This window comes from Notechis scutatus, chromosome Z, assembly GCF_049901735.1.
Source record: "Notechis scutatus isolate UNSWTSFEM ecotype Mainland chromosome Z, rNotScu1.2, whole genome shotgun sequence".
Classification (NCBI taxonomy): Eukaryota; Metazoa; Chordata; class Lepidosauria; order Squamata; family Elapidae; genus Notechis; species Notechis scutatus.
Window position 1 is genome coordinate 34,646,698 of NC_142025.1, and position 26,594 is coordinate 34,673,291.

The following is a 26,594-nucleotide window of genomic DNA, read 5'->3' on the forward strand; positions in this document are numbered from 1 at the left end:
GCAGTTATAAAGTTTGTAGGTAACATAAAACTGGGAAGGGTGGCTATTGCCTTTGTTGAAAAAAGATTTTTTAAAATGTTAGATAGGTCTGAGCACTGGGCTGAAAAGGAATGGGATGGAACTTAACTGGGAAAAATATAAAGTCCTGCAGCTGGGTAGGAAAGCATAAAGCACAAATATAGGATGACGGCAACCGGTCTTGACAATGGAACATGTGAATAGTTATGGATGTCATTGTTGATCACAGCTTTAACATGAACCAATAGGGCAGATGCTACTAAAATGGACCAAAAGCATAAAGAGAGCTATCAAAATGGTGAAAGGTTTGGTATATATTCTACCAAAAGGAGTGTAAATGAACTATCCCCCGTTTTAATGAGTGAAAGAGAAAAGAGTGAACTCCAGTTCAGATCAATCCTAGTCATGATTCCGAATACTAGCTATGAATGGATATGCTGAATCGTTCCACTTTTGTACCATATATTAAAATGCGCAAAGGCTTTATCCCATCATAATCCTTAAAAATCAATGAGGGAATATTGAAAAAAATTAATGCACAAGCTTTTAAAACTGTTTGTAATATTTATTGTAAAATGTGTGTAACAATAACAATGTACATTCATGAAAATATTACATTTCAGAAGTATAACAAATGTAAATGAAAAAAATTTTCAATCTGTTTTTATGTAAAACTACAGTATCATTATATATTAGAGAAATCAAGCAAGTCCATAGTGGGAGATATCAGATGTTTTTTCTTAGTAAGCTTAAGAAGAAATTGTATACTGCTAATTGTTAGTACTTGTGATGTAGAGAAGAATGATTCTTTTGTAGAAACCAATCACTATATTCAAAATTCTGAAAAGAAATATAATATTATTTGATCTGTTGTCCTTGGTAGAAAAAAAGTAATGCCTGTCAAAATTAAAACTATTAACAATTTGATAAAATTATTTCAGGTAGTGGTGACATAACAATATTTTGTCCTTCATGGGTTTTAATTAATTTTCAGTTACTTACTTTACATTTTGACTTAATTACTAAGCAGATGCTATGGTTATAATTTTCAAAACGAATGGCTTTTATAAGAAATGTACTATAGTGATTCTTTCCAGATTTCTACCAGTTTATATGTATTTATATGTATTAAGTACAGGTGAAGCTTTACACAGAAGATATGCCCTGTTACTTATTTTAATGCTTTGGATACCATAGAAAAACAACCTTGTATTCTGATATGATCATTTTTCAAGGTCTTATTATGAAGCCAAGTAATCCTTTGGATACCATAGAAAAACAACCTTGTATTATGATATGATCATTTTTCAAGGTTTTATTATGAAGCCAAGTAATCCTTCTATTTATTTCGCCTATTTCCAAAGCTGGAAGGAGAATTTCATCTCTCTCCTTATCTTCTCAACAAGCTGTGGATTCAGACTAACAGGTCGATGAAGATGTCACCTGTTAAATGAAAAATGATTTTTTTAAAAAATACTAATTTAATGTAATAGTATCCTACATATTTTTTTCTCGCCGTGTACATTTATGCATCTTAACTAGACTGTGTTGTTTCTCTCTGTCATATATGTGGTATATGCATATTTATTTATTTATATTTTTGTCCTGTTTATTTAGTGCATATTGGAGGTGGTGACCCTTTGAGAATTGTATGCAATGAAATTTCATTTTAATATATGCCAATTAGTGTATATTTAAAGTGACAATAAAGTTATTCTATTTTAAGTCTAAGTCAGGGGTGTAAAACTCAATTTCACTGAGGGCTGCATCAGGGTTGTGTTTGACCTTGGGGGCCAGGGTGGGCTTGGCTAGCTCAACATCACTTGTGTCAGGGGTGCCTGTGGCAGCCCAAGCTCTCTGCCAGTGATGGGCTCCCGAGCTCTATTTTCACTGGTTGTGGCACTGCGGGCCAATCCTTCACTGTTTCCAGGGCCTGATGGGCCAGATCTGAACAGCCCATGGGCCAAATCCAGCCCAAAGGTCTTGAGTTTGACACCCCTGGTCTAAGTCATTTTGCTAATACAATAGTCTAGTCAATTAACTGACTTTCTTTCAGTCCTAGGAAGGAGACAATGGAAAACCATTCTGAAAAATCTTGCTGAGGGAATTGCAGGAATTGCCCAGGCAGGCTCCAAAAATTGGACACAACTGAAGTGAAAGGGGGAAAAATTGACTAAGTAGGAATTATATTTAGTTGTACAACATATATGCTATAGGGCATGATCAATAAGTTACAATGTCTGGATTTAGGTGTATGCTAAGTCGAATTAAAGAAACCTTAAGGTGTCGCAAGATGTCTAAGCTTCAAACTATAGATGTATTTATGTTGTACATTCCAACACAAAATAGTAGAGCAATACCAATTTAGCAAGCTAGAAAAGACTTAGTAAAAAAGCCTGAGTAATTTTCTTTAAATTTAGGATACTTATAAACATGTTGTGTGAGTCTAAGAAAAACAAAGTGAACCAAGCCAGAATGTACTGTGACTTAGCATTATATATGAATGCAGACACTTATGAGGTGTTCACCAAACAGTGGATTAGGGTAATATGTGAACCTGGTCAATTTCCCTAGGGAGGGAAAATAGTGAAGGATATTTATTAGTTAAAAATTAGGGGAGAACCACACTGATGATCCAGCAATATATAAAACAAGGCTAGTTAGCATAAAAAATGCACGTGAATTATAAGTAGTATTGTACTGAATCACAATGCTGAGGTATAAAATCCTATACAGTACTTCTTGAATTATGACCATTTGTTTCATTGTGGTTCACAGATACAACTGCCTTGAAAAAAATGATTTACAACTTCTGGTCATCTGGATTCCCAGGAGAGAGAGAGAGAGAGCGCATTCCAGAAAAGTAAGAGACAGTCTAGTTCAGTGGTTTCCAAAGTGGGTGGTACTGCCCTCTGGCGGGGGGATGACTCAGGGGACACTAAGAGGCAAGGGGGCTGGCAGGGGGTGCTAAGAGGCGGCAGGGTGGCGCTGGAGGAGTCCATGCTGGAGGTTTTTCGCAGGCACAGGAGATCAGCGCAGCGCAGCGCTGCAGGCGGGATTCACCCTTCCCATCCCGGAAGTGTTGCCTACACTGAGCCGTGACAGGTCCCCACATGGGCCGGGTCAAGCCAGCTGTGAGGAAGGTCTCCCCAAGGAAGCAAGGTAAAAGCGCATGCACCCTCGTAGTTGTGTTGCAGGAATTACGTAGGGCGGGCCTTTCAGCATGTTGAGCGTTCTTGGTGGAGTTGAATGTTGGGAGGTTTTGCTTGGTGGGCCAAGGCCTAGAAGTTTGTGCGAAGTGATGTTGAGGATTACAGGAGGTGGGACGGGCTCTGCTCGGAAGCGGCTGCTGAAGGGGGTGCTAAGAGGTGGCAGGGGTTGTTTGAGGCACCGGCACCACAGTCTCATCCCATTTACTGTTGCACCAGAGCGGGGCAAGGGGCTCAATGGTGTTGAATGCAGCAGCGGCAGCACATTGGGAAAGTCACTTTGGCTTTGCTCTACTTTCCCAAAGTGCCGCTGCTGTCACGTTGTCTGTCTGTCTGTCCATCCAAAAGGTCTGTCTGCCTGCCTGCCTGCCTGCCTGCCTTCCTGCCTACTTACCTACCTGCCTGCCTGTCTACCTACCTACCTACCAATATAGATCTATCTACCTACCTACATATCTATCCATCCATCCATCCAAAAGGTCTCTGTCTCTCTGTCTTCCTGCCTGCCTACCTACCTATCTATCTACCAATATATCTACCTACCTACCTAGGAGGGAGGGAGGGAGAGAGAGAGAGAGAGTGGGGGGGGGGGAGAGAGAGAGAGACCTGATGCATCAGATTGAAATGAGGCCTTTAGATTGAGGCCCTTTTCCACATTGAAACATCTTTGGCTTCTATTAAAGGTTTTGTGGACGAAACATGGTCAAGACTATCAGGAAGCTCTCACATTTTGTTGAGGCTTTAAACAGGATCCATTGAACCAGATCTCCACCCTAAAAATTACTTTTCCCCACTGTATTACAGTGCCAATTCTGAAGAAGGCAAAACCAAAATGTACTGGTAAATTACAAGAACACACACACACACACTCCCTTCTAACCCTGCTGGAGCAAGTGATTGGACTAGGATAGATATCTCATTATCTTTCTCCTCCCTCCTTCTTTATTTCTTTTTCTTTCTGTCCCTTCCTTCCACCTCCCGCTTTCTTTGTCTGTCCCTTTATTGTTCTTTCCCTTTTCTCTTTCTTTTCTTCCTTCTCTCTTTCTCTTTCTCTTTCCCTCTCTCAGGCTCACCCCTTTGATCTGGTGCACTGCTTCGCTTGGACTTGCTTGGGCAGGCCCCTCCGGTGCAGTGGGCTCAGTGGGATGGACCTGTGGGGCCAGCACCTAGAACATGGCAGTGGCGGCACGTTTGAAAAGTAGAGCAAAGCCAGAAGTCAGTAATTTTTGCTGCAAAGAATCACAAAAGCTTCTGGGCTGTGCACAAGAAGGGACACACATGTCAATGCAGTTCAGCAACATAAAATAAATACAAATAAAACAATCAACAAGAATTAGCAAAGCATCTCTGATTAGATTCTATTCACTACTAGAATCTAATTAGAGATGCTTTGCCAATTGTAGTGTAATGACCTGCTCCAGCAGGGTTAGAAGGGTGTGTGTGTGTGTGTGTGTGTGTGTGTGTGTGTGTGCATAGCTGTCAAAACTCCAAAAACAGGTCAAGTAGCTCTGAGGCCAGTCATAAAGAACACTTGCTAAACAACCAGCCATTAAGTGAGGACCACTTGTATTTGGTTTGCCAGTTACCTGGCCATGCCCACCGAGTCACATGACCACCAAACCACACCTACCCGGTCATGTGACCAGCAACACACGCCAGCCAGTCACGTGACCAGCAAGCCACGCCCACCCAGTTGCGTGACCATCAAGCCACGCCCTCAAATTAGGTCACGCCCCCAGAAATTTAAATCCCACCCCTGGGTGGGGGGCACCGAGGATTAGTTTGTAGCACCAAGGGGGCAGTGGACTGAAAAAGTTTGGGAACCACTGAGCTAGTTTGTGTGAGAGAAACAGAGTGAAGACAAACCCTCCCTATAACTTTATTCTCTAAGTACAGATTGTGTAAATTCTGTCTAATCTAGAGATGTGGAACAATAAAGAAATCTACTTGGAAAAATCACAGTGTCATTCTTGGTTTTGGTGGGGGGACTGAAAAAACCACTAGGCCTGCTGTCATATGATTTGCAATTTGTGCACTTGGCAATGAGGTCACGTTTATGACCTATTGCAGTGTCCTGCATTTACCATATGTGTTTATGATTTGCAAATTTCCCAGCTGGTTTCTAATAAGCAAACTTAATGAGGGAAATCAGATTTGCTTAGCAACTGCATTATTCACTTATCAGCCACATGATTCACTTAACTATAACAATAAAATCAAGTTCAGAACAATTATATCACTTAGCGACCAAAACTCAGGTTCCAATTGTGGGTATAAATTAAGGATTGCTTGTATAACAAGCCTACATAGAAAGGCTACAATGATAAAATAAAAATCCTTGCATTTTTATTGTATATAAGGTATAAAGTACCATATCATTAATTTTATATTAAATATAGAACAGCATACAAAAAATCAGTTACTATTCCAGACGAAGAGTACAGTCCAAATTATATAGTACAGTACAAGTATTTGGAAATTCATTTCAGATAATGTGCGAAACTTTCTAGGTCAAAAAAATTCGGATCCTGTACTTTATTTCAATGATATTGGTAGAAATAAGTAGTATGCTTCTATTATTTGCAGCTCTTCTCCAAGATGATCTATGCCCACTAAAGCCTTTTACATAATCCAATTGTTGACCCATTGCCACTGTAATTGAGTCTTTCCATGTTGCTGCTAGTTTCCTCTTCTTTTCTTTGTCCACCTTTCCCAGTTTCGCAACAGAGCTAGGTGATCCCATAATGTGTCCAAAATATGAGGAGAACTCTGGATTAATTTGTTCTATGATTCATTTTATTCTTGCTTATCATCATAGTCTTGCCAAGAGTCTTTTCCAACAACGAATGTTATGTACATTATACACACACACACACACACACACAGAAACATGCATATGTATATGTACTGGTATATATGTATATACCTTGATGTACTAGCTACCTAATTAGGTAATACATACCAATTCCCCTGCTTTCTGTTTTCCTCACAACAATTCTGTGAGTGGATGGTTGGGTTAGGGGAGAATGATTGGCCAAAAGTCACCTTGCCAGCTTTCGTGCCTAAGGAGGATGGTGGTGTGTAAAACTCACAATCTCGTAATATTTAGGCCGGTATCTTAACCATTACACTAAACTGTCTCTTTCTTCTCTTTTAAATCTTGTCTAAATGCTCTTAATTTTTTTTTTATCTTACTTTTGTTTTTAGTCCTTCATTTTGTACTTTATCTTGATTAAAGATAGCAAGGCAGGCTGCATGGGTTGATTTTTAATAGTGAATGCTTTTAAACATTTTGTGGAGAGTGGGAGAAAAGAAGTAGATGAAGTAGATGAATAAGAATGACTTCATCTGACAGTTTCCAAAACAACTGAAAACTGCCAATTATTTAGGATGTAAATATGACCTACTAGTAAATAAATAATAATAGTAATAGATTTTTTTTTTTGCATGAAGTGACATTGGAATGGGATTTGAAAACAAAGACTGAGGTCAGTTCTTTGATCTCAAAAGATTGCCAAAATACTTTTACAACATAGTCCTTTCCTGAGGCTGCTGCTGTCCCTCCAGCAACTTTTGCTTTCCCTGGAAGGGACAAGAATCTCAGAATGAGAGCGCCTTGGAATTTTTATCTAGGCAATGCCTTTAACAATTCTGATAGTAATCTCTATTTTTGACCACTTGCCAACTATAAATGTCAATGTGGATTCTTTGTAGGTCTAGGTGTGTTCGGGTCTTTTCCCGTGTAAGATTAAGAGTATCTTGGCAATGTTTTGGCGAGGTCCCACTCGCCATCCTCAGGCTGGTGCTTTCGGCTTCGTGCCAGTGCAAGCAGTGCTTGCTGTTGGTATTGCTGTTGGTAAGCTGTTAGCTGTCAGTACTTTAGTCAGGGTTCATAGTTCAGTCTTTATGCGTGTCTTGTCTGCCAGGCGTTTGGTTCTGGCGATTAGTGTTTTGGCCACGGAGTTCATCTGTGCTGGGTGGTGGTGGGATTGGGCGTTGAGATAGCGGTTGGTGTGTGTTTTCTTCTGGTATATGGTGTGTCCTAGTGTGCCATTTGTTTTTTTGTAGATTAGTACATCTAGGAATGGTAACAAACAAACAACTACCATAAAATTGACCTGGAAAACCAAGGCATATATGAAGTCCCCTGTGCATCATGCCCAGCCACATACATTGGACAGACCAATAGAAGAATAAGTACCCGTCTGGATGAACACAAAAATGCAGTAAAAAAGCTGGAACACACTTCCTCACTAGTCCAACACATAAAAGCAACAGGTCATAGCATTGACTTCAATGGCAGCAAAACCCTAGCCACTATAGAAAACCCCAGCTACAGAATTATCAGAGAAGCCATAGAGGTTGAAAAAAGACCTGAAAGCATGAATAGAAGAGATGATTCCACCAGACTGTCAATTATTTGGAAGCCTGCACTCACAAACAAAAAAATCTCCACACCACAAGCAAGGCAAACACCTGGGCACAAACAGATTCCCCCTGATACCTCCAGCTCAAACACACCCCAACCAGGCACCCAGATGAAACCTAGCTTCCTAATAAATGATAGCCGTCCATTTACTCGGAGCCAAGCTGCACTAAAAGCCTCCAATACAGGAAACACAATGTTGCCAGCCAATTAAGACAAAAAAAGCCACAAAACAGACAGAAGATATTAGAAACACCAATCAAGCAGAACACAGCAAACTCCAAGACCAATAAACACAGACCAAGACCCCCAACCAATCAGGAGGAAGAAAAAACCATTCTGGCAGAGCAGTAGGCTAGCCCCAAATTTGAAACAGAAACGGCTGTGAAAATCTGACTCACAGACGAACACAATACAGAAGCCTGATGATGGCAGATGAGATTCTGCCAAAACATTTGCTACAACTTTAAAAGCACAAATATAATGATGTGGGAAAATACCCAAACAAAGGTGGGAGAAGCAAAGAGAGAGAGAAGCAAAGAGGGTGTCCAGGCTGGCTGCTCCAATCCTGGACATGGGGGGGGGGGGCTTCCCCCCAAATGACCAGGGCAGCCAGGCCCACATGAGAAGTGCAGGACCCCTGGCTGAAGTAGAACCAGGCATCCCCAAGGGCCAAGGTGTTTGCTGGCCCCAGTGCTTTGCTGGGGGCTGGCTGGCAGGAGAGGACAAAGATGCCAGTGGCCAGCAATGCCAGCAGTCAGAAATCTCCTGCCTGAGCCATGGAAGTCCCTTTGGACCTGGCTAGTTAGGCAAAGCTTCGCTTCTCCATGGAAAGATGTAAAAGAACCCCTTCTGGTTCTGAGCCATAGCAGGGGCAGGAAGGCAGGAGAGCCCCCTCTGCTCTCTGCCCCCAAGAAGCAGCAGCCTCATTTCCAGAAGTTTTGCTGTGAGAAATAACACTCAGCAGGCAACGGAGGGTGGGTGAGAGGGGATTGGGCTGGGAGATAGCACATGCATCCCTTAGGAGACCCTCCCCATTCCCCAGTAAGGCACTGAAGCAACCCAAGAGATATTTAAACACCAGCTCAAACATCATTGAAGAAAGGACTCCCTATTACTACGCAATGAAAGGCGAAGGGAATTAATTATAACTGGATTCTTCCAACAAACCAGATTGTCCTACATATTTATTGTAATAGATATAATACAGGTTTATTTTTGTCTAATAAAGAGCTAGTGTCTATAAGCCAAGTTTTCTATTCTCAACTCCACACTTACATGGAGTTTTGCTGACATTCAAATAAGCTCAATCCCTGGCATGCTGCTCAAAATGAGACCTTATCTGGCTACATTTCAAATATTTCCATTATGTGTGGGTGATAAAAACATTCACTTTTCACTCCTCCACACAAGCCAAAGTTCCTTCTGTAAGCACTAAGAACAATAAGCTGCCAACTATAAACATTGACAATTTAGCCTTGACCAAGAGCAATTCAAATAAACTCCTAAACATAATTAATAACAAAGATTACGGATAAAGCTTTAGAGGTACAAGTGATTCATTCTTTTGGGGCACTGCCAAATCATTATACAGATGAACTATTGAGAAAATTAAGGAAGCAATAGCAAATACTGTTAACAACAACAAAATAGCAGCAGAACCTCTGGTTTACTTAGTAATATATAATATACTGCTCCGATTGTATTTTGTATTTTGACCTGAGGATTCTCAACAGAAAATTAAACAGAAGAAAGATGATGTCCAGCTCTAATACATGGATTTACAGGAAACTATTTTCAATATTTTGGATGAACCAACCACCATGTTTGTTCTGGCAAGATATTGGGGCTTCTGTATCCTTAGGTACACAGAATCTAAGATTGACGATCCAAGTCTGTGGAATGAACTGTCAGGTGAAAACTTACATGGATGCTAACAATAGAATATTATAACAAAAGGAAATCAACTTAGTGATATGTTGCATAACCCTGGAAAGCTGCCTAAACCCCTAGTGACATCAAGAAGAATCCAAGTGGCTGATCAATGTATGTACCTGAATACTTCAGGTTCTTCTTACCTTTCAGGGATGTCAAACTGGTGGTCTGTGGGCCAGATGCCTCATGTGTAGGCCACGCTCACCCCAACTCCACAAATGGGAAAATGTCATGAAATATCATGTGAAGACAATGTGACACTGCGAATTTGACATCTATAAATGACTCAATAAGGTACCTTAGAAGCCATACCTCTTGTTCTACTCCTTCTGGTTTACAGGTTTATTAAACAATACAACTATTCAATTACCTTGGAATTCAGCAAATAAGAACTAATTATATATCTTACAGGATTGCTGTCCAACTTTACTCTGAATGCAATACCAAACACCAACAAGTGAAGATCGGTAGAGTTAAAAGATTGGATTTAAATGCTGGCTTGGAAAATAGAAGAGAAAGTTTAAACCAAAGAGGATTGACCCTGCTGATCAGTGAAGTTACCCAGAAAGAATACAACATTGATGCTGGAGCTTTACAGACCTCTTCAAACATCTCACAAAATAACAGAATTGGAAGGGACCTTGGGGCGTCTTCTAGTCCAACCTACTGTTCAAATAGAAAACCCAACACCATCTAATTATTCTTTGAATATATGGATAAACACAGAACAAATCTTGATAATCACAAAAATTCAATGTGAGGCTGGGGCCATTTACGTAAGATTATATAAATAACAGCAATATTACTGAAGAATTCCATTCCATACAATCTTCATGGTCATTTAGGGACCAGAAAAGAAATGCTGCTGGTACAGTTGTTAAACCAGGTGTAATCTGCAAATTATAGGGGCCTTAAAATGCCTTTTTTTCTGTTTACGATAAAATGTTCTAAGATTCTAATTTATACTAAGGATATTCCTCATCTCAAAGCACAGACCGCTGGAAAGGAAAACAAAGTTGAAGAGAACTGAAACTGTGAAACTAAAAGCTTGTAAGCCAGATTTTCTTGACCTAACATTGTTCAGTTGCGCTGGATTACAATGTACACACTTCCTGAGCAGTACTTTTAATAGCAATATTGAATGGAATTATTAGTCTATTGGGCAATGATTTTCTAACAATTTAAATCCACCTGAAGAATTGGAAGTTAACTGTTCTAGTTTCAAAAACAATATATTTGAAGGATTAAAACTCATTTCTAATAGCTCTTTATTATTGTTTTAGTTAGTAAAGTTTCACACATCTGGAATCTGGAACACTTATATCTTGGAATATTTCCCATTAAACACAAAGTAGCATTTATTTCGAAGTGGACACTGCATTGTTTCAAACATTTCGTATATGGTTGATATTTTTGTTTTCAGGAAGCCAAAGCGACTTTGGAATTAAACCTATAGTAATTAACGGAATGTAGTACAGTAATAGGGAACCCAGGCTAATAATAATCGCAAAATTTGTGGCCACGGAGAGGTGACGATGAGTTTCGCCCCAGCATGCCCGGATTCGCAGCAGCAGGCCGAGTGGAACTTTCACCTCTTTTAACCTCCGAACTCAATTGTAGTCTTCTATTGTCAATCAGACGCTGACAGAACAAATAAAATCCCTCCCCTCGAGCACTATCTCCAACGACGCGTCACAATTCATCTCTCTTCATGAAGCGGCGGGACCTACCCACTTTGGGAAACCACACACACACAAAAAGAAAAACGAAAAAGGCGGGCCTCAATGGAGTTCCCACCTCTCTAGCGAATTTCTATTGGTGTCGTAACTGGTTGCGGTGTTGCTATTGGCTCTTTTTGATGGCCACTCAAATAGCGGGTTCTGCTGGGCGGGGCAGGCATCTGTCGTGCCCCGAGTCTCTCCGTCCATCAGCTCTTCTGTCTTCCTCACACTTTTGTTGGGAGCTGTAAAGCGAGTCGCGCCGAGATCGGCGACGCCAAGGGGAAAAGCAGCGAACCTGGAGGGGCGCCGTTTTGACCCAGAGTGAGCCAGAGGAACAGGCGTGCGGCTCTGAAGGAACTTTTTTTTTCCCTGAGAAAAGGGTAAAAAAAAAAGCAAAAGCGGTGTGTGTGTGTGTGGGGAATCTCTCTCTTTGTGTGCACGCTCATGTGTGGGTGCGTGTGTGTCTATGTGTCTGTTGGGGTTGTTGGCTGGGAACAGGAATAGCGGTTCTGTGGGCGGCGGGGTGGAAACAGCGTGTTTCTTTTCTCCTCACGGCGAGGTCGCAGCTTTGAACCCTCGTCCCCACCCGGAGAATTGGCTCCTTTCGTCGCGGCCCCTCTCCTCCCCTGCCGTTGTGTTCCCCCACCCACCCCCGAGGAGAGGCGGGAGGCGGCTAGGAGCCAAGAAGCGGGTTCAGGGCGTGCCGGTGACTGTCCTCCGGTCCCGATCTGGAGAGGCGACAAGTTATAGGGACCACGGAAGGCGGCCAAGCGAGTGGCTGTCGTGGCTCGAGCCCTTCGCGCTGAAGCGGGACTCGGTTGTGGGCTGCGAGGGAGGCGGCGAGGAAAGAAAGGGTCCTGGGGCGAGGCTCTTGACTCTCGGCTCGTCCGAGTCTGAAGGGTCAGGTCGGGATACTTGAAGCTTTTTAGATCCGCTCAGGCCTCCGAATCTGAGACGGTCCCATTCCGCTTGAGTCGCTGGAGAGGGAACTCCGGGAACTAAGTTGGGCCAAGTTCTGAGTCAAACCGGCGGCGTCGGGAGGTGTCAGGTCGCCGTGCAAGCCTATGGTCTCTGCTTCTCCTACCTTTGGCCCGCGAGTTTCTCTGACTTAACCAATTGCAGCAAGAATTAAAAAAAGAGGGGGGGGGGCAGAGGAAAGGAGGAGAGGGTTCTGTGGCCCTTCATTATGGAGCATTTTAAAGCTTCCACCACAACTCAAGCAACACTGCTCCCCCTTGCTAATATTTAAGAGTAGGTTGACAAAATGATCATGAAATCAAACAGGGCTTTATAGATTTCATATTATATACGGTGGCATAATGCACTGCATGATTTGTAGTCCATCTTCAGGCACTTAACCCTAGTTACTGTTTTCATTTTAGACTTTGCTATATCCTCTGCTATATATAAACAATTCAAGGAGCAGTCTTAACCTTTGTATAAATGTATATGGGACCTACATTGAACGCTCACAGAAATCACAGACTACATGCATGATCCATCAGTATGCAATGAGCTATCTCAAATGATTCAAAGATTTTTGTGCAAGTTGATTTTATGTACAGATAGTCCTCGATTTATGGCCATACTTGAGCCCAAGATTTTTGTTAAGTGAAACATTTGTTAAGTGAGTTTTGTCCCATTTTATGACCCTTCTTGCCACAAGTGTTAAGTGAATCATTGCAGTTGATAAGTTAGTACTAAATCATAGTGAATCTTTCTTCCCCATTGATTTTGCTTGTCAAAGGGTTGCAAAAAGTGATCATGTGATCTTGGAACATAGTAATGGTCATAAGTATGAACCAATTGCCAAGCATTTGAATTTTGATCACATGATCATAAGGATGCTACAAAGATTATAAGTGTGCAAAATGGTTATAAATCACTTTTTAGTGCTACTGTACCTTTCAATAGTCACTAAATGACTGCTGTAAGTTGAGGACTACCTGTACCAAATCTCATTAACCCACATGATTTTTGCAGGGGATCCTTATAGAGCAATGAAACCAATGTATACATTCACTACTGATGTGTTGCACTGCCTTTTTCCAGACCAGTCAACCATTTTCCCCTTGAGGTCTCCTTTTCAAATATTAAGCAGATCTGCATGTTTCTACTTATCTCCTGAGCCAAAGTTAAAGAGTTGCTGCTTCCTGCTGAAAGATATAAACAGCCTACAGTATTTTAAACATCAAAACATTCACGGAGTGTTCCATAGTCTATGGAAATAGACTATGTTAGTTTTGGAGAAACAATTTTATGTTTAAGATAAGTTCCACCTTTTTAAAGATAGTTATTTTAAAATAGTAACTATTCTGTCATCATGCAAGACCTAATGAAAAGAATAGGAGCACTTTTAACTATTATTGTGCCAACAGATAATTGCATTGGAAGCAGTTAACGTGAAACTGGAAGAATGAACACGAGATGGTGTGGGAGAAAAATTGATCTCTGTGTTATGTAACTATATATTGCTGTTGACCTTGAGTTACGTCCTTGCTTGTGTGCTATAGCCTTTTCCCTGATCCTTTTTCCTATTGCTTTGATATTGGTTCCATGTGGAAATCTGAGGTTCTGAGGCATAGTTACACTTGATTTCACATGATGTTAGAAGGAAGCCATATAAAACTAAAACATGTATATCATCAATCTGCACAAAACTATCGTGGTTTTGGATTTTTGCTTAAGTTAGATAGGTTTGTGATTGTAATGATTTATTGCCTCCAGATAGATATGTTCTGTGATTTAATCTTGGTTCCATTTGGGATCTGAGGAAAAACCACCTGGATCCATAAACCATAAATCCATAAATCTGTAGATCGAAATTTTTGAGCAAGCAATACCAAAAAATGGTCCAATTTGTAATTGTGTTATCTCATTGAATGCAGATAGGCACGAGAGTGATTTCTGATCAACCTATGTAAAATTTTTGTAGACTCTTGTTTTAGGTTCCAATCTGGGTCAGTCACTGGGACCAGAGGTTTAATCTCCTAAGTTTTCAGAGTTGTGCTGGAGCCCATCCCCAAAGAAGTTCTCTCTAATGTTAAATTCCATTAGACTGAAAGCTTGGAAGACTAAACTTCTTGTCCCAGTGACTGACCAGATTGGATCCTGCAACATTATCCTGGGATGTGTAGAATTGCACTCTTGCTTTAGATCACAATTTTATACCATGATGATGATCTGTAGAAATAGGTGGTTGGTGATTTAATTGTTTTCTCATATGAATCCTATGTGAGTTATGTAAAAATGGGTTTTTAACCAGATATTGGGAATTTAGACAAAATAAAAATTGTTACAGCCCAAAGAATTAGCAGAGACATGTATGAATCTTAATTCAAACTGATATTGTAGCAGATGCCTCTGTGGAATAGAATCTACTTCATAAAATGCATGAAGAAGGAAAAATATGGATTTGGATAGCTAGTTGGATTTATAACAGCCTATCTGTTATTGAATCAGCACATTCAGAATATGACATTGGATGAGGGTTTTGTCAAGGGCGCTAAGATTTGTATAAAGAGATTTTTATAGGCAACGAAAATTAATTTTCTTCAAGGGCATCTGTGTTCACAAATTAATTTATATGCAACTAGATCTTCTGCCAGAAGAAATACAACAGGAATTTCCAACAAAGGGTTTATCTTTCAGATTCTTCATTATTAATAAAGTGAGTAATTGTAAATGTATGTTACGGAAATAGTTTCTACAGTGATAATGCCAGCATTTAGTTTCTGAAAGTTATCAATTAGCCAGTCTCTCTATTTTCATTCTTGTCATTAATAAATATTTTGGCATTGACTGTTCTTGCTTCATTTACTTGATCATAATACAATTATGAGTTATGATCTTTTGGATCTATTTTTCCACGAATCACTACCATGAATTTAAAATATCTAAGAAGATATTTTTTAAAATCATATTTCCATTATTAAATGCAAAATGAAAATTGTCTTTGCTGATTTTCTGTTTATTTCTAATTTTATATGTATAGCAAAAGCTGTACTTTGAAATTTTTAGATTTGATAGGTAGGCTATCATATTTCATACATGCAGTTTTATAATTTAAAGATAGTTCGCAAATTCTTAAAGGAATTTACAATATGTGCAATAGGTAAATGTATATTCTGAATTATAGTCTTTAATTTTTAACTCTTTTCTGCTATAAGGCTTTTTTTATAAATCAAAAGGGTGTGGAGAAAAATTAATATGAATCAACCAGATAGAACCTCATATTTTATGACTCATTAAAAAACTGAGTGACAAATAATACAGAGTGAGTTTAATAGCTGCGTATCTTGGCATCAGAGCATGTGTTCATTTTACATGTATACATAAGGAAATAGCATTTATAACTTTTTCTGCCTAGTAATTGTGTGCCATGGTGATTTCTTTTGTAAAAGGATTCTGACAATATTTTTAAGTCAGTAATTTTTTGGGGTGGAAAAGAACAAACTTATTATATTGCATTAATTTCAACTGTATAGCTAATCCAGCAGTTTTGGATATATTCTGCAAAAAATCCAGAATATGCAGTTTCTCTTCTGCTTTTTAAAAATCCAAAATGCAAAATTAGAAATTTGCTAATATAAGCAGTTTGAATTGTATTACATTGATCCAACCAAGTAACTTTGCTGTTGGTTTATTTCTAAACCCAGTATATTGTAGTGAATTATGTTTATATACCATTTTCTTCCCCAAAGCTTCTGGTGATATATTACATTCTTTCTCATTCTTCCCCCCCATCCCCAGTTTTGAGGCTAGTTATCCCAAATGTATTCCATGAACTTTGTGACTAAATCTGGATTTGAATGCTTTCCTTCTAAATATTAATCTTCTACTTCAGTGGTTGATGTTTTATCATCATGCTGTTTTTTCTATACTAGTGTCAGAATCAGTCAATAATCCTTGAGAATCTATGAAGTGGATCATATCAATCATCATGGGAAATAGCTGTTTTCAAATAGACTTAATTTCAGTGTTTAAATATAGAAATAGAATCATAGGGCTCCTTGAGGCAGGAGTACTTATACTATCCTGGACAAATGATTGTCCAATTTCTTTAAAATCTCCAGGAATAGAGCACCCACAACTTTGGGAGGCAAGCTGTTGTATTGAAAAATTGTTCTCACTATTAAGAAATTTCTTCTTAGTTCTCGGTTGGATCTCTCTCTGATGAGCTTCCACCCATTGCTTTTTGTCCTGACCTCAGGTGCTTTGGAAAATAAATCAACCTCTTCTTCTCTGTGACATCCTTTCAGAATAGAATAGAATAGAATTTTTTATTGGCCAAGTGTGATTGGACACACAGGAATTTGTATTGGTGCATATGCTTTCAGTGTACATAAAAGACAAGATACATTCATCGAGTCAAGAATCATAAGGTACAACACTTAATAATAGTCATAGAGTACAATAAGCAACCAAATCATACTAGGAAACAGTCAATATAAATCATAAGGATACAAACGACAAAGTTACAGTCATACAGTCACAAGTGGGAGGGGATGGGTGATAAGGAATGATGAGAAGATTAATAGTAATAGTAATGCAGACTGTAAATAGTTGGACAGTGCTGAGGGAATTGTTTAGCAGAGTGATGGTGTTTGGGGAAAAACTGTCCTTGTGTCTAATAGTTCTGGTATGCAGTGCTCTATAGCATCGTTTTGAGGGTAGGAGTTGAAACATTCTCCCTCGAGCTGCTCGGAGCATCCAGACTGTGGGATGTGCTTCTGAGTCCTCTTCTTTCAGGCTGAGCTTTAGACGAGGAAACGCTCCGCCCCTCCCACGTGGCATCGCGCAGCGTCTCCCCAGTCTTTTGCTCAGCCTCGAAGAATCAGGCTGCGTTTCAAAGAGCTCCTTGGCTGTTTCATTGAATCCTCCGTCCTAATAAGGTTTGCTTCCTTCCTCCTCCTGCGCAAAGGGTCAGGACTCAAGGGAAATTTCTTCCCTGCCCTCAGGGCGGGTTGCGGGCTCGCAGCGCCTTCAGCGCGACGCCCCCACCCTTATCAGATCGTGTCGCTGCCTGCGCGTTGCCTGTGGCACGCGCTCCTCCGCTGGATTCCCCCCCACCCTAAACGCCAACCGGGAGGGCTATCGCCCTAGGGCTTTAGGAGCGCCGAGCTGACCGGCCAAGCCTTCCTTTTCTTTCCGTCCCGAAGGCGCCCAGGCAGTTCAGCTCGCGGACGCCATTTTGGCTCCACCTCGTGGCCGGGCGCTGAAAGTTTCTTTTTATTTAATATTCAGCTGCGGTGAATTAAATCTCCAGGCCTAGGGTTAAAGCCTAGCTGCCCATCGAACTGCCTGGCTAGTCTTGGTTTGTGCTTGTTGGCCTCCCGCAGCCCTTTTCGGGGCGGTTGCAGCCTCCCCCCGGTTTTTTTCTTCTGTTGTCTGGAGGCTGGCTGCCAGAGGCCTCCTATTCAACTCTAGGCCTCAGGCGTTATTCGACTGATTCGGCACTGAGAGATATACATCCAAGGAAATAACTATAATAGAATTTATATTTGATCCAAATACAAAAGGAATAATAACAAAAAGAAATAATTCTTTTGGTACAGCAATTTTTCTCTTAAGATATTGGATATATCAGAGTACCTGTATATTCAGCTGATATAAAGAATATAAAAAGCACTACAGAAAGGAACAAAACAGGATTACATAGCTAAATATATATATATATTTCTGTTATCTCTGTACAAGTAAAATTCCAAAAGGGGGAGCGGGCCAGCCTCATCCTCACCCGGCCTTATCCAGGCCTGATCTGGGCGAGCCAACCGCCCTTATTAATCTCTATTGTTCAATATGGCAGACGACAATTCCTCTAAACGTCCTTCATTGAAGGCCAAGGCAAAGTCCCACTATTTGCGCAAGCAGGACAAGGAACCTAAGGGCTCTAGAAAGGACAAGGAACCTTCCAAGGCCTTCTCAACGTGACGCCTTAAGGCGCCACAAGGCGTTAGAAAAAGAGTTCGACAGGCGTTCAAGGAGTCCCGCTCTGAACCGTCTCTACCTCCTCCTCCACCCCCTACCTCTATTCAACCTCTCCCCCAGGCCTTTCTTCCCTACCTAGGCGCAGTTCGCCCCAGGGTCTCCCGACCCCAGTCCTACGATGAGTCTGACACCGAAGCCACTTTTACACCCACGGCTGCTGGTCTGCGCCAGGACGAACCTTCTACATCTGAGGTGCCACCTCACATCAGGGCTTGGATGGAATCAGCCATCCGCCAGAGTGTTATAGAGGAACTACAGCACATGTCCAGATCAGGCTTCTCTCCTCGAGTCTCCGAGCACGACTCCTTGTCTATCAGATCCCTTCCACAACCGGTCCCCCAGTTGCTCAGGTACTCTCTCAGAGGGACAGCCCTCCTCCGGTTGGGGCCCAGGTTGAGGAGGAAGGGGACTTTAGGGATTTCGAGGAGGAGGATTCCCAGATGGGATCCTCCCGCTACAGTGAACCTCCCTTAGAGACTGACATCATGGAGGGGGAGATGTCCGAGGACGAGGGCACTTCGACTGACCAACCCTCCTTTGGGGGCTCTTCAAACCACACATGTTCAAGTCCCTCCTTCTTAAGGCCAAGAATGTCTCGGGCCTTCTTTCCCAGGCCCCTGCTGACCTCCCCCATCCCAGAGGGCCCAGAAGATTCCATTTTCACCCAACCAGTGGTTGAAGCTGAGGTCATCCCTTCCCCCCCATATTCGTAGATCTGGTAGCGAAGCAACTATCCTCCACAGGGACCCTCCCACACCCTCTAGCCAAGACAAGAGGTTCTTTAATCTCGATTCGGCACTGTCCAGCCTCCTGAACATTCCAGAGGTCGATGACCCTATTGTGGGTCTAGCTTCCTCCTCTACACCTAGTGAGGCCCTAGAGGCCTTGAAACCTGAGGATAAGCGGGTGGAGCTGGCCCCTGCGCAGGGCCCACCTATCCGACGCCTGGGCCATTAAGTCAGCTACCGCCGCCTCCTTTTCACTAGGTCCTCTATCCGCTGGCTACGTCCAGCTCAGGGAACACGTCCCTGCTTCCAACCTGAGGGCGCACCAGGACATTGCGAAGCTAGTGGCTGCAGCCGAGTTCTCGGCTGACGCCACTTACCAGTCGGTGAAATTCTCTTCCAGGGCCATCACGTCCCACGCCACGGCTCGTCACCTGCTATGGCTCAAACACTGGCAGGCGGACGTAAGAATAAGGTCAAGCTGGCCACTGCCCCTATTACAGGAGACAAACTGTTTGGCCCGGCCCTCGAACCCCTGCTGGTCGAGGGTCGCAGCAAGAGGAAGTACTTGCCTTCCCTTCTTCGAAGATCGGAGACCAGGGGCTCTCAGCCCTTTCGGGAGGAGCTTCCCGCCCTTTCTACCAACCCCTTCCCACCCAGATTCCCCGACCCCCTTCCTTCCGATCCCAGGATCGCACGGACTCAGGCGACAGGACCAGGCGAGGGGTGGTTATAAGAGACCCTTTCGAGGTACGGGAGGAAGGCCCTACCGCAGAAGGTAGAGCCTCCTTCTCCTCCCCATTGGTGGCCGCCTCCGCCACTTCGCCGCCCAATGGGACAAATCCACTTCCGATGCATGGGTTAGAGACACAATAAGGTTTGGTCTCGCCTCGAGTTCAAATCCACTCCCCTGATCGCTTTCTTCCCATCCCCCTCCTCAGGGATCCCACCAAACGTGCATTAATGGATGCAGCCATCCATCACCTGCTTGATATTCAGGCCATTCAACCTGTCCCTCCGGCTCAGAGAGGAAAGGGATTTTACTCCCATCTCTTTGTCGTGCCCAAACATTCTGGGGGCTGGAGAGCCATCCTAGACCTGAAACGGCTCAACCGTCACCTTATCCAGCGCAAATTCAAAATGCACACCTTGCAATCCATTCTCCTAGGCACCAGGCGGGAGACTGGCTGTCCTCCATAGATCTCTCTGAGGCATACCTTCATATTCCTATCAGGCCCTCTCATCACAAATTCCTTAGGTTCTGTTATAATGGCCTTCACTATCAATACGTGGCCCTACCCTTTGGGCTGGCTCTCGGCCCCCAGGACCTTCACCAAGGTCCTGGCGGCCCTGGCGGCCCACCTCAGGAGCATTCCTGTCCGCCTCCACTGCTACTTGGACGATATCCTTATCCTGTCCCCGTCCAAGTCCCAGGCAGTCAGGGATACCAGGGTCACCCTTTCCGCCCTACGGGCACACGGGTTTCTAGTCAATTGGCAAAAGAGCCAACTTACCCCTTCCACCCGAATCAACCACCTGGGTGCCATAATTGATTCGGTCTCAGAGAGAGTTTTTCTCTCCCCAGAGAGGTTTCTTAGCATTCAAACCCTGGTCAAACAAATTAGACGTTCTAGGAGGGTGGCCTTGCTTGACCTCTCTAGATTGTTGGGAAAAATGGTGTCATGCATCTCTATTATTCCCTGGGCCCGCTTACACAGCAGGCCCCTCCAGTGGTTCCTGCTCCCGTTCCAAAGATCCGGAAGAAGCAACTCGAAGATCAGAGTCAAGGTCCCTCCAAAGGTCCTCACGTCTCTTCTCTGGTGGACCAATCCCGCCATCAACAGAGGCCACCTCTTTGCGGAGCCTCAAAGACTCACCGTCACTACCGACGCAAGTCTATCCGGTTGGGGCGCTCATCTCAACTCACTCTCGGCGCAAGGCAAATGGTCGCCGACCGAACAAAGATGCAGCATCAACTGGCTAGAGCTCCATGCCGTCCATCTGGCTCTGCGCTGCTTCCCCCCAGATCCGCAGTCGCCATGTTCTCGTTCTCACAGACAACGTCACGGCCAAGGCCCATATCAACAGGCAAGGGGGCACCCAGTCAATTCAACTGATGAGGGAAGCCGAGCGCCTTTGCCGCTGGGCAGAGGCCAACCTCCTATCACTAAAAGCCGAACACATCTCCGGGATAGACAATACCCAGGCGGACTGGCTGAGCAGGGCCACGGTGGACCAAGCAGAATGGCGACTTCATCCATCCCTGTTCGAGGAAGCGTCCAGGATATTCGGCCTTCCAGTGGTGGATCTGTTCGCTTCCCCATCCAACACACAACTTCCACGGTTTTTCTCCCGGTATCCGTCTCACGGGGCGGAGAACCACAATGCTCTGCGCTGCCCATGGCCCCCAGGGCTCCTATATGCCTTCCCTCCGCTCCCGCTAGTGCCCAGAGTCATTCAGAAACTCATTCAGGAGAGGGCAGACCTTCTCCTGGTGGCTCCCTATTGGCCCAGGCGACCGTGGTTTGCGGACCTCCGCAACCTATCGGTAGCGCCCCATGGCGGATCCCCGGACAGGGTCTCCCTCTCTCAGGGGCCCCTTCTACATCCGGAGCCTCAATGGCTACAGTTAGCCGTCTGGAAGTTGAGCGGATCCGTCTGACTAGCGAGAATCTATCAAGCCATGTCATCGACACTTTTTTGGCCGCCAGGCGACCCTCCACTACACGAATTTATGATGCCACTTGGAAGGGGTTCTGCAAGTGGTGTAGTGGGTCCCAGGTTGACCCTCTCTCTCCCTCCGTGGCTCAGATTCTGGAATTTCTTCAGGAAGGCCTTCGCAAGGGGCTTGCACCCTGAGGCGACAAGTCTCTGCCCTCTCAACAGTGGTCTCCTGTGATAACTACGGCTCCCTTTCCCATCACCCCGGGTTAGATCCTTCCTTAGGGTGCCACCAACCTGTGCCCTCCCACTGTTCACAGGTTTCCCACATGGGACCTCAACAAGGTCCTAGTTTCTCTTACACGTTCTCCGTTTGAGCCTTTGAGGAGTCATCTCTTCAGTTCCTCACCTTTAAGGTAGTTTTTCTAGTAGCCATCACTTCTGCTCGTCGAGTGTCGGAATTAGCAGCTCTGTCAGTCAGGAGCGATCTATGTGTGTTCCATGCAGACCGGGTCGCCCTGCGGCCTGACCCCACTTTCCTACCCAAAGTTAACTCGCCCTTCCATAGATCTCAGGAACTGGTTCTACCAAATTTTGCCCTAGACCCTCCGGGAACAGGGAGGTTCTTTGGCACACCCTAGATGTTAGACGGGCCTTGCGATATATATTAAGCGCACTCAGTCCTTACGAAGGTCGGAATCTCTTTCCTGTCCTTTCAACCCAAGACACTAGGGCTCAAGGTTTCTCCTTCCACTATCAGCCGCTGGATCAGGGCGACCATCGCCAGGTGTTACCTTTCCCATTCTCTGCCGGCACCGGTGGAATAACTGCCCATTCCACCAGGAGTGCAGCCACTTTGGCGGCCTGGGCCACACAAGCCCCATTGCTGACATTTGTAGGGCAGCCACCTGGGCCTCTCCGTCCCGTTTATCAGGCATTACAAGATCGATACGTATGCCTCAGCTGAGGCCTCCTTTGGCCGGCGGGTCTTACAGAGGGTTGTCAATGATCCGGAGGGGCCTTCGGGCCAGATGGAGTCCCACCCATAGGACAGCCAAGCTTTGGTATGTCCCACAGTCTGGATGCTCCGAGCGGCTCGAGGGAGAATGGGCGTTGGTCCTTACCTGATACGCCCCTTCTAGGCGAGCCGCGAGGAGCATCCAGCCCCACCCTAGCATCTCCGTCTGGTGGGGACTCCTGTTTTCAGCCAAGGAGCCAATAGTTGATTAGATAGGATTAATAACTTCTCTTCTCGTTATCGCAAAAAACTGGGGAGACGCTGCGCGATGCCACGTGGGAGGGGCGGAGCGTTTCCTCGTCTAAAGCTCAGCCTGAAAGAAGAGGACTCAGAAGCACATCCCACAGTCTGGATGCTCCTCGCGGCTCGCCTAGAAGGGGCGTATCAGGTAAGGACCAACGCCCCAATTTATGTCAGTGATGTGAGGGGTATGTAAATATTTTCACAGCCCTCTTTTTGACTGTGAAGCTTATCCTAGCTGTTCAGCTAAAGCAAGCAGACTATATCAGACAAGAGAGATACAGAAGGATATGGAGATGGATTATCACTGTAGAGACAAAAGCAAAGGCATCTTGTCATACTATGTGAGAAAAAGCAGTGGTAAACCATTCTTGAATTTACCAAGAAAACAACATGGAAAGACAAGATGAAGAGATTGATAATATTGTGAATGACACTCACCAAGCTATTGAAAAAGAGCTGAAGATCTTTTGGAGTATTAACTAGTATTTCTCCTCCATGCTGCTGCGAGAGCCCAGGATAGGATGGGTATGACTCCTCCTGATGACATCATCAAGCTGAGTCCATCTAGTATAAAAGTAGCAGCCTGTGGGAGAACCCCCCCCCCAGCTTTGATTCAGCTTCTTTCGATGAGCATAAGCTGGTGTCTCTGAAAGCAGTTTAGTTAGCAGCAAAAGTGAAAGCTATCTTCATCATTGGCATAGCTCCCGGGGAACCGGTGCAGCTGTGCCTTCAGGAGAGCGGGGCTCCATTCTCCTGCAACACCGAGGATTCAACGTTTCTTCATCCAAGGGAGACTGTAAGTAGGGAGCAACCCTTGATCCTCCCCCACAGTCTTCCCTCAGCGATTTCGGCCACCACGATTGTAAAGATCACATCGGTGATAACCGCGCCTATCAGCTGATCGTTAAAACAGCAGTTTTCCCTTTAAAGCCAATTTCGATGTTCGGGGCTGTTTACAGCCTAAGGAGAAATTTAACCCTTGTGTAGCCTGTAGCTCTTGCGAGTGGCCAATTTGGAGGCTTCTTCTTCAACCGCACATGGCAAGCGGCCATTTTGAAAGCTGCTTCTTCTAAAGAAAGTAGCAAATGGCCATTTTAGGTGGCATCATCCCCCAAAGGCCAGCTTCTACCATTCATAAGCTCCTTCAGGCTACTGCATAGGCAACACATAGTGAGGATCGCTTCTAGCACCTTTGTGTCTATTTATGCATACTATGGATCAAGACAAGGTCCAGACAGAGCCTTCAGGCCTGATCTCTCAAGGCTCCCAAGCTGGCAAAAGAAAGAGAAGGAGACAACACTCCCAGTCTGTTCAAAGGGAGGTGGCGGCCAAGATTAGGGCCAAAGCTTTGGGCACTAAGAAAACATCCCAGGCTGAATTAAAGGCAGAGAAATGAAGGCATGCAGCCTTAGAAAGGCAGTTCAACAAAACTATTGAACAAATGAGGGGTCAACTATAACAGGCTTCCCAACCAGCCAATCCTCTAGTTGTTCAGCCAGCTACTTATAGGGAGAGGGAAGATACCTCAGCTCCTCTTAGCCACCTCCAATCCTGGTCCCCAGAGTGACCTGAAATCCAACCAAGACCTCAAGACTTGAGCAGGTCAGGTCTCAACTTCACACAGACTCCTTGGGATCTTTCTTCTTCATCTGTCCCATCTGTGGCACAAAGCAGCTCTCGATCAAGACCAGAGGCCACTTTTACTCCAACAGCAGCATGCCTTCGGCCCCCAGATCTTCTACACATCTTCAGGCCTTCAGATAGACCTCAGCCTTCCTTCCCGGCTTTTCCTCTAGCTCAGATTCCCCAAAGGGGACTACCTCGCCGTGTAGAACAAAGGACCCATCTTACCTATGCGGAAGGAGTGGACCTCAGACCTCAGGGAGAGTATGAGGAATAATCTGAGCGCAGCCCCTCCCCTGATTCTGATCTGGAAGAGGGAGAAATCTGGGACCCCAACCTCTCGGAGGAAGAGGAAGATCTGAGGCCTGATCAGCCTCCTTCAGCTTCGGTATTCAAATCCCCTTTATTCAAACCTCTCCTTCACAAGGCGCTGGTAACAAACAGTCCAGTTGTCAGCGGAGGAAAGTGCCCCTAAGCCTCAAGTGGTACAATCGGGGCATGGGGATTCCCTCTTCTCCAAACCCATTGTTCATTTGGAGGTCCTTCCTTTCCCCATCATCTTTCTTGACTTAGTCAAGAAACGATTTGCCTTCCCCACTGCAGGCCCCTGTCCATTGTCCCAAGACGGTTCTACAATGTGGGCTTCGTTAGCTATGGCTCTGGCAGTTCCCCCAGTAGATGCCCCAGTTGTGGTCTCCTTCTCCTCAAGCACTCCAACTGAGCCTGAGGACGTACTAAAGGCAGAGGACAAACGCTCCGAACAAATATCCTTACTATCCAGGTGTCTTGTAAATCTTCTATTACGCCTATGTACAATTCCACCTGGAGGGTTTTTTGTCATTGGTGTAACAGGGAAGGTCTCTCTCCTACAGTAGCAGGGGTACCACAGGTCCTCCGTTTCCTCCAGGATGGCCTTGACAAAGGTCTGGCTCCTAACACTTTATGCTGTCAAGTAGTGGCTCTTGCTTCAGTCATCTCCTGGGATTCTTTCCTTGTCCCATCCTCTTTCAGTTCAGAGATTCTTAAAAGAGGCTTCCAATCTCCGCCCTCCTGTGGTTCACAGGTTCCCATCCTGGGACCATCACGAGGTCCTCCAGGCCCTAACATAACCTCCCTTCAAACCTCTCAGAAAGGTGTCCCTTCAATTCTTGACCTTCAGGGTGGTTTTCTTAATAGCCATCACTTCAGCTAGAAGGGTGTCAGAGTTGGCTGCTCTATCTATACAGCAGGACCTCTGCACTTTTCACGACAATAGAGTTGTTCTTCGTTTAGACCCTACCTTTGTACCCAAAATAAATTCTGTATTCCACAGATCCCAAGACATAGTAGTTCCTGATTTTGTTCCCGTCCACACACCATGCCTTAGAGTGCAAGTGGCACACCTTAGATGTTAGAAGGGCTCTTAGAATTTATATCAAACGCACTTCAACGTTTAGGAAGACAGTGGCTATGTTTGTATCCTTTCCCCCTTCCCACTGGGGGAACAAGGCTTCTCCTGCCACCTTAAGCAGGTGGATCAGGGCTTGCATCGCACAGGCCTACAAAGCCAAAGCTCTGCCAGTACCACATGGCTTGACAGCACACTCCATCAGAAGTGCTGCAACTTCGGCTGCCTGGGCTACCCAGGTACCCCTAGAGGAGATTTGTAGAGTGGCTACATGGACATCCCTGTCTCCGTTCATCAGACACTACTGCCTGGATTCCTACGCCTCCACAAGCGCGGCTTTTGGCAGATAGGTTCTTCAGCGAATGGTGCCTACGGAGTGAGAGACTGGACGAGGACCCTCCCAAGGACATGAAGGCTTTGGTATGTCCCATCCTGGGCTCTCGCAGCAGCATGGAGAATGGGCGTTAGTAAATTTACCTGAGAACACCCTTTCTATCTATGCTGCTAGAGAGCCTAGCCCCTCCGTTGTGGTGTCCAGATTGTGGTGAGGTATGTTATGGTTCACAATTCTGTTTTGGCTTTTGAGAGACACTCAGTAAAGTTTGTCAAGTATCTTTGCCAAAGCTGGGGGGTTTCTC

General features: G+C 44.4%; 1 protein-coding gene across 3 annotated transcripts in view; it reads left to right on the forward strand.

Annotated features, from left to right (window-relative positions):
- The first annotated feature begins 11,335 nt into the window (after nucleotides 1-11,335).
- HYCC1 (hyccin PI4KA lipid kinase complex subunit 1) overlaps nucleotides 11,336-26,594 on the forward strand; it is a 73,359-nt gene continuing 58,100 nt past the window's right edge. The window contains exon 1 of one of the 3 annotated variants that reach the window (XM_026677999.2): nucleotides 11,336-11,689. The gene's annotated coding sequence lies outside the window, so the exon portion shown is untranslated. Of the gene's footprint in view, nucleotides 11,690-13,715; nucleotides 13,740-26,594 lie in introns of those variants that run through there. The other 2 variants (XM_026678003.2, XM_087946362.1) reach the window with 2 other exon arrangements.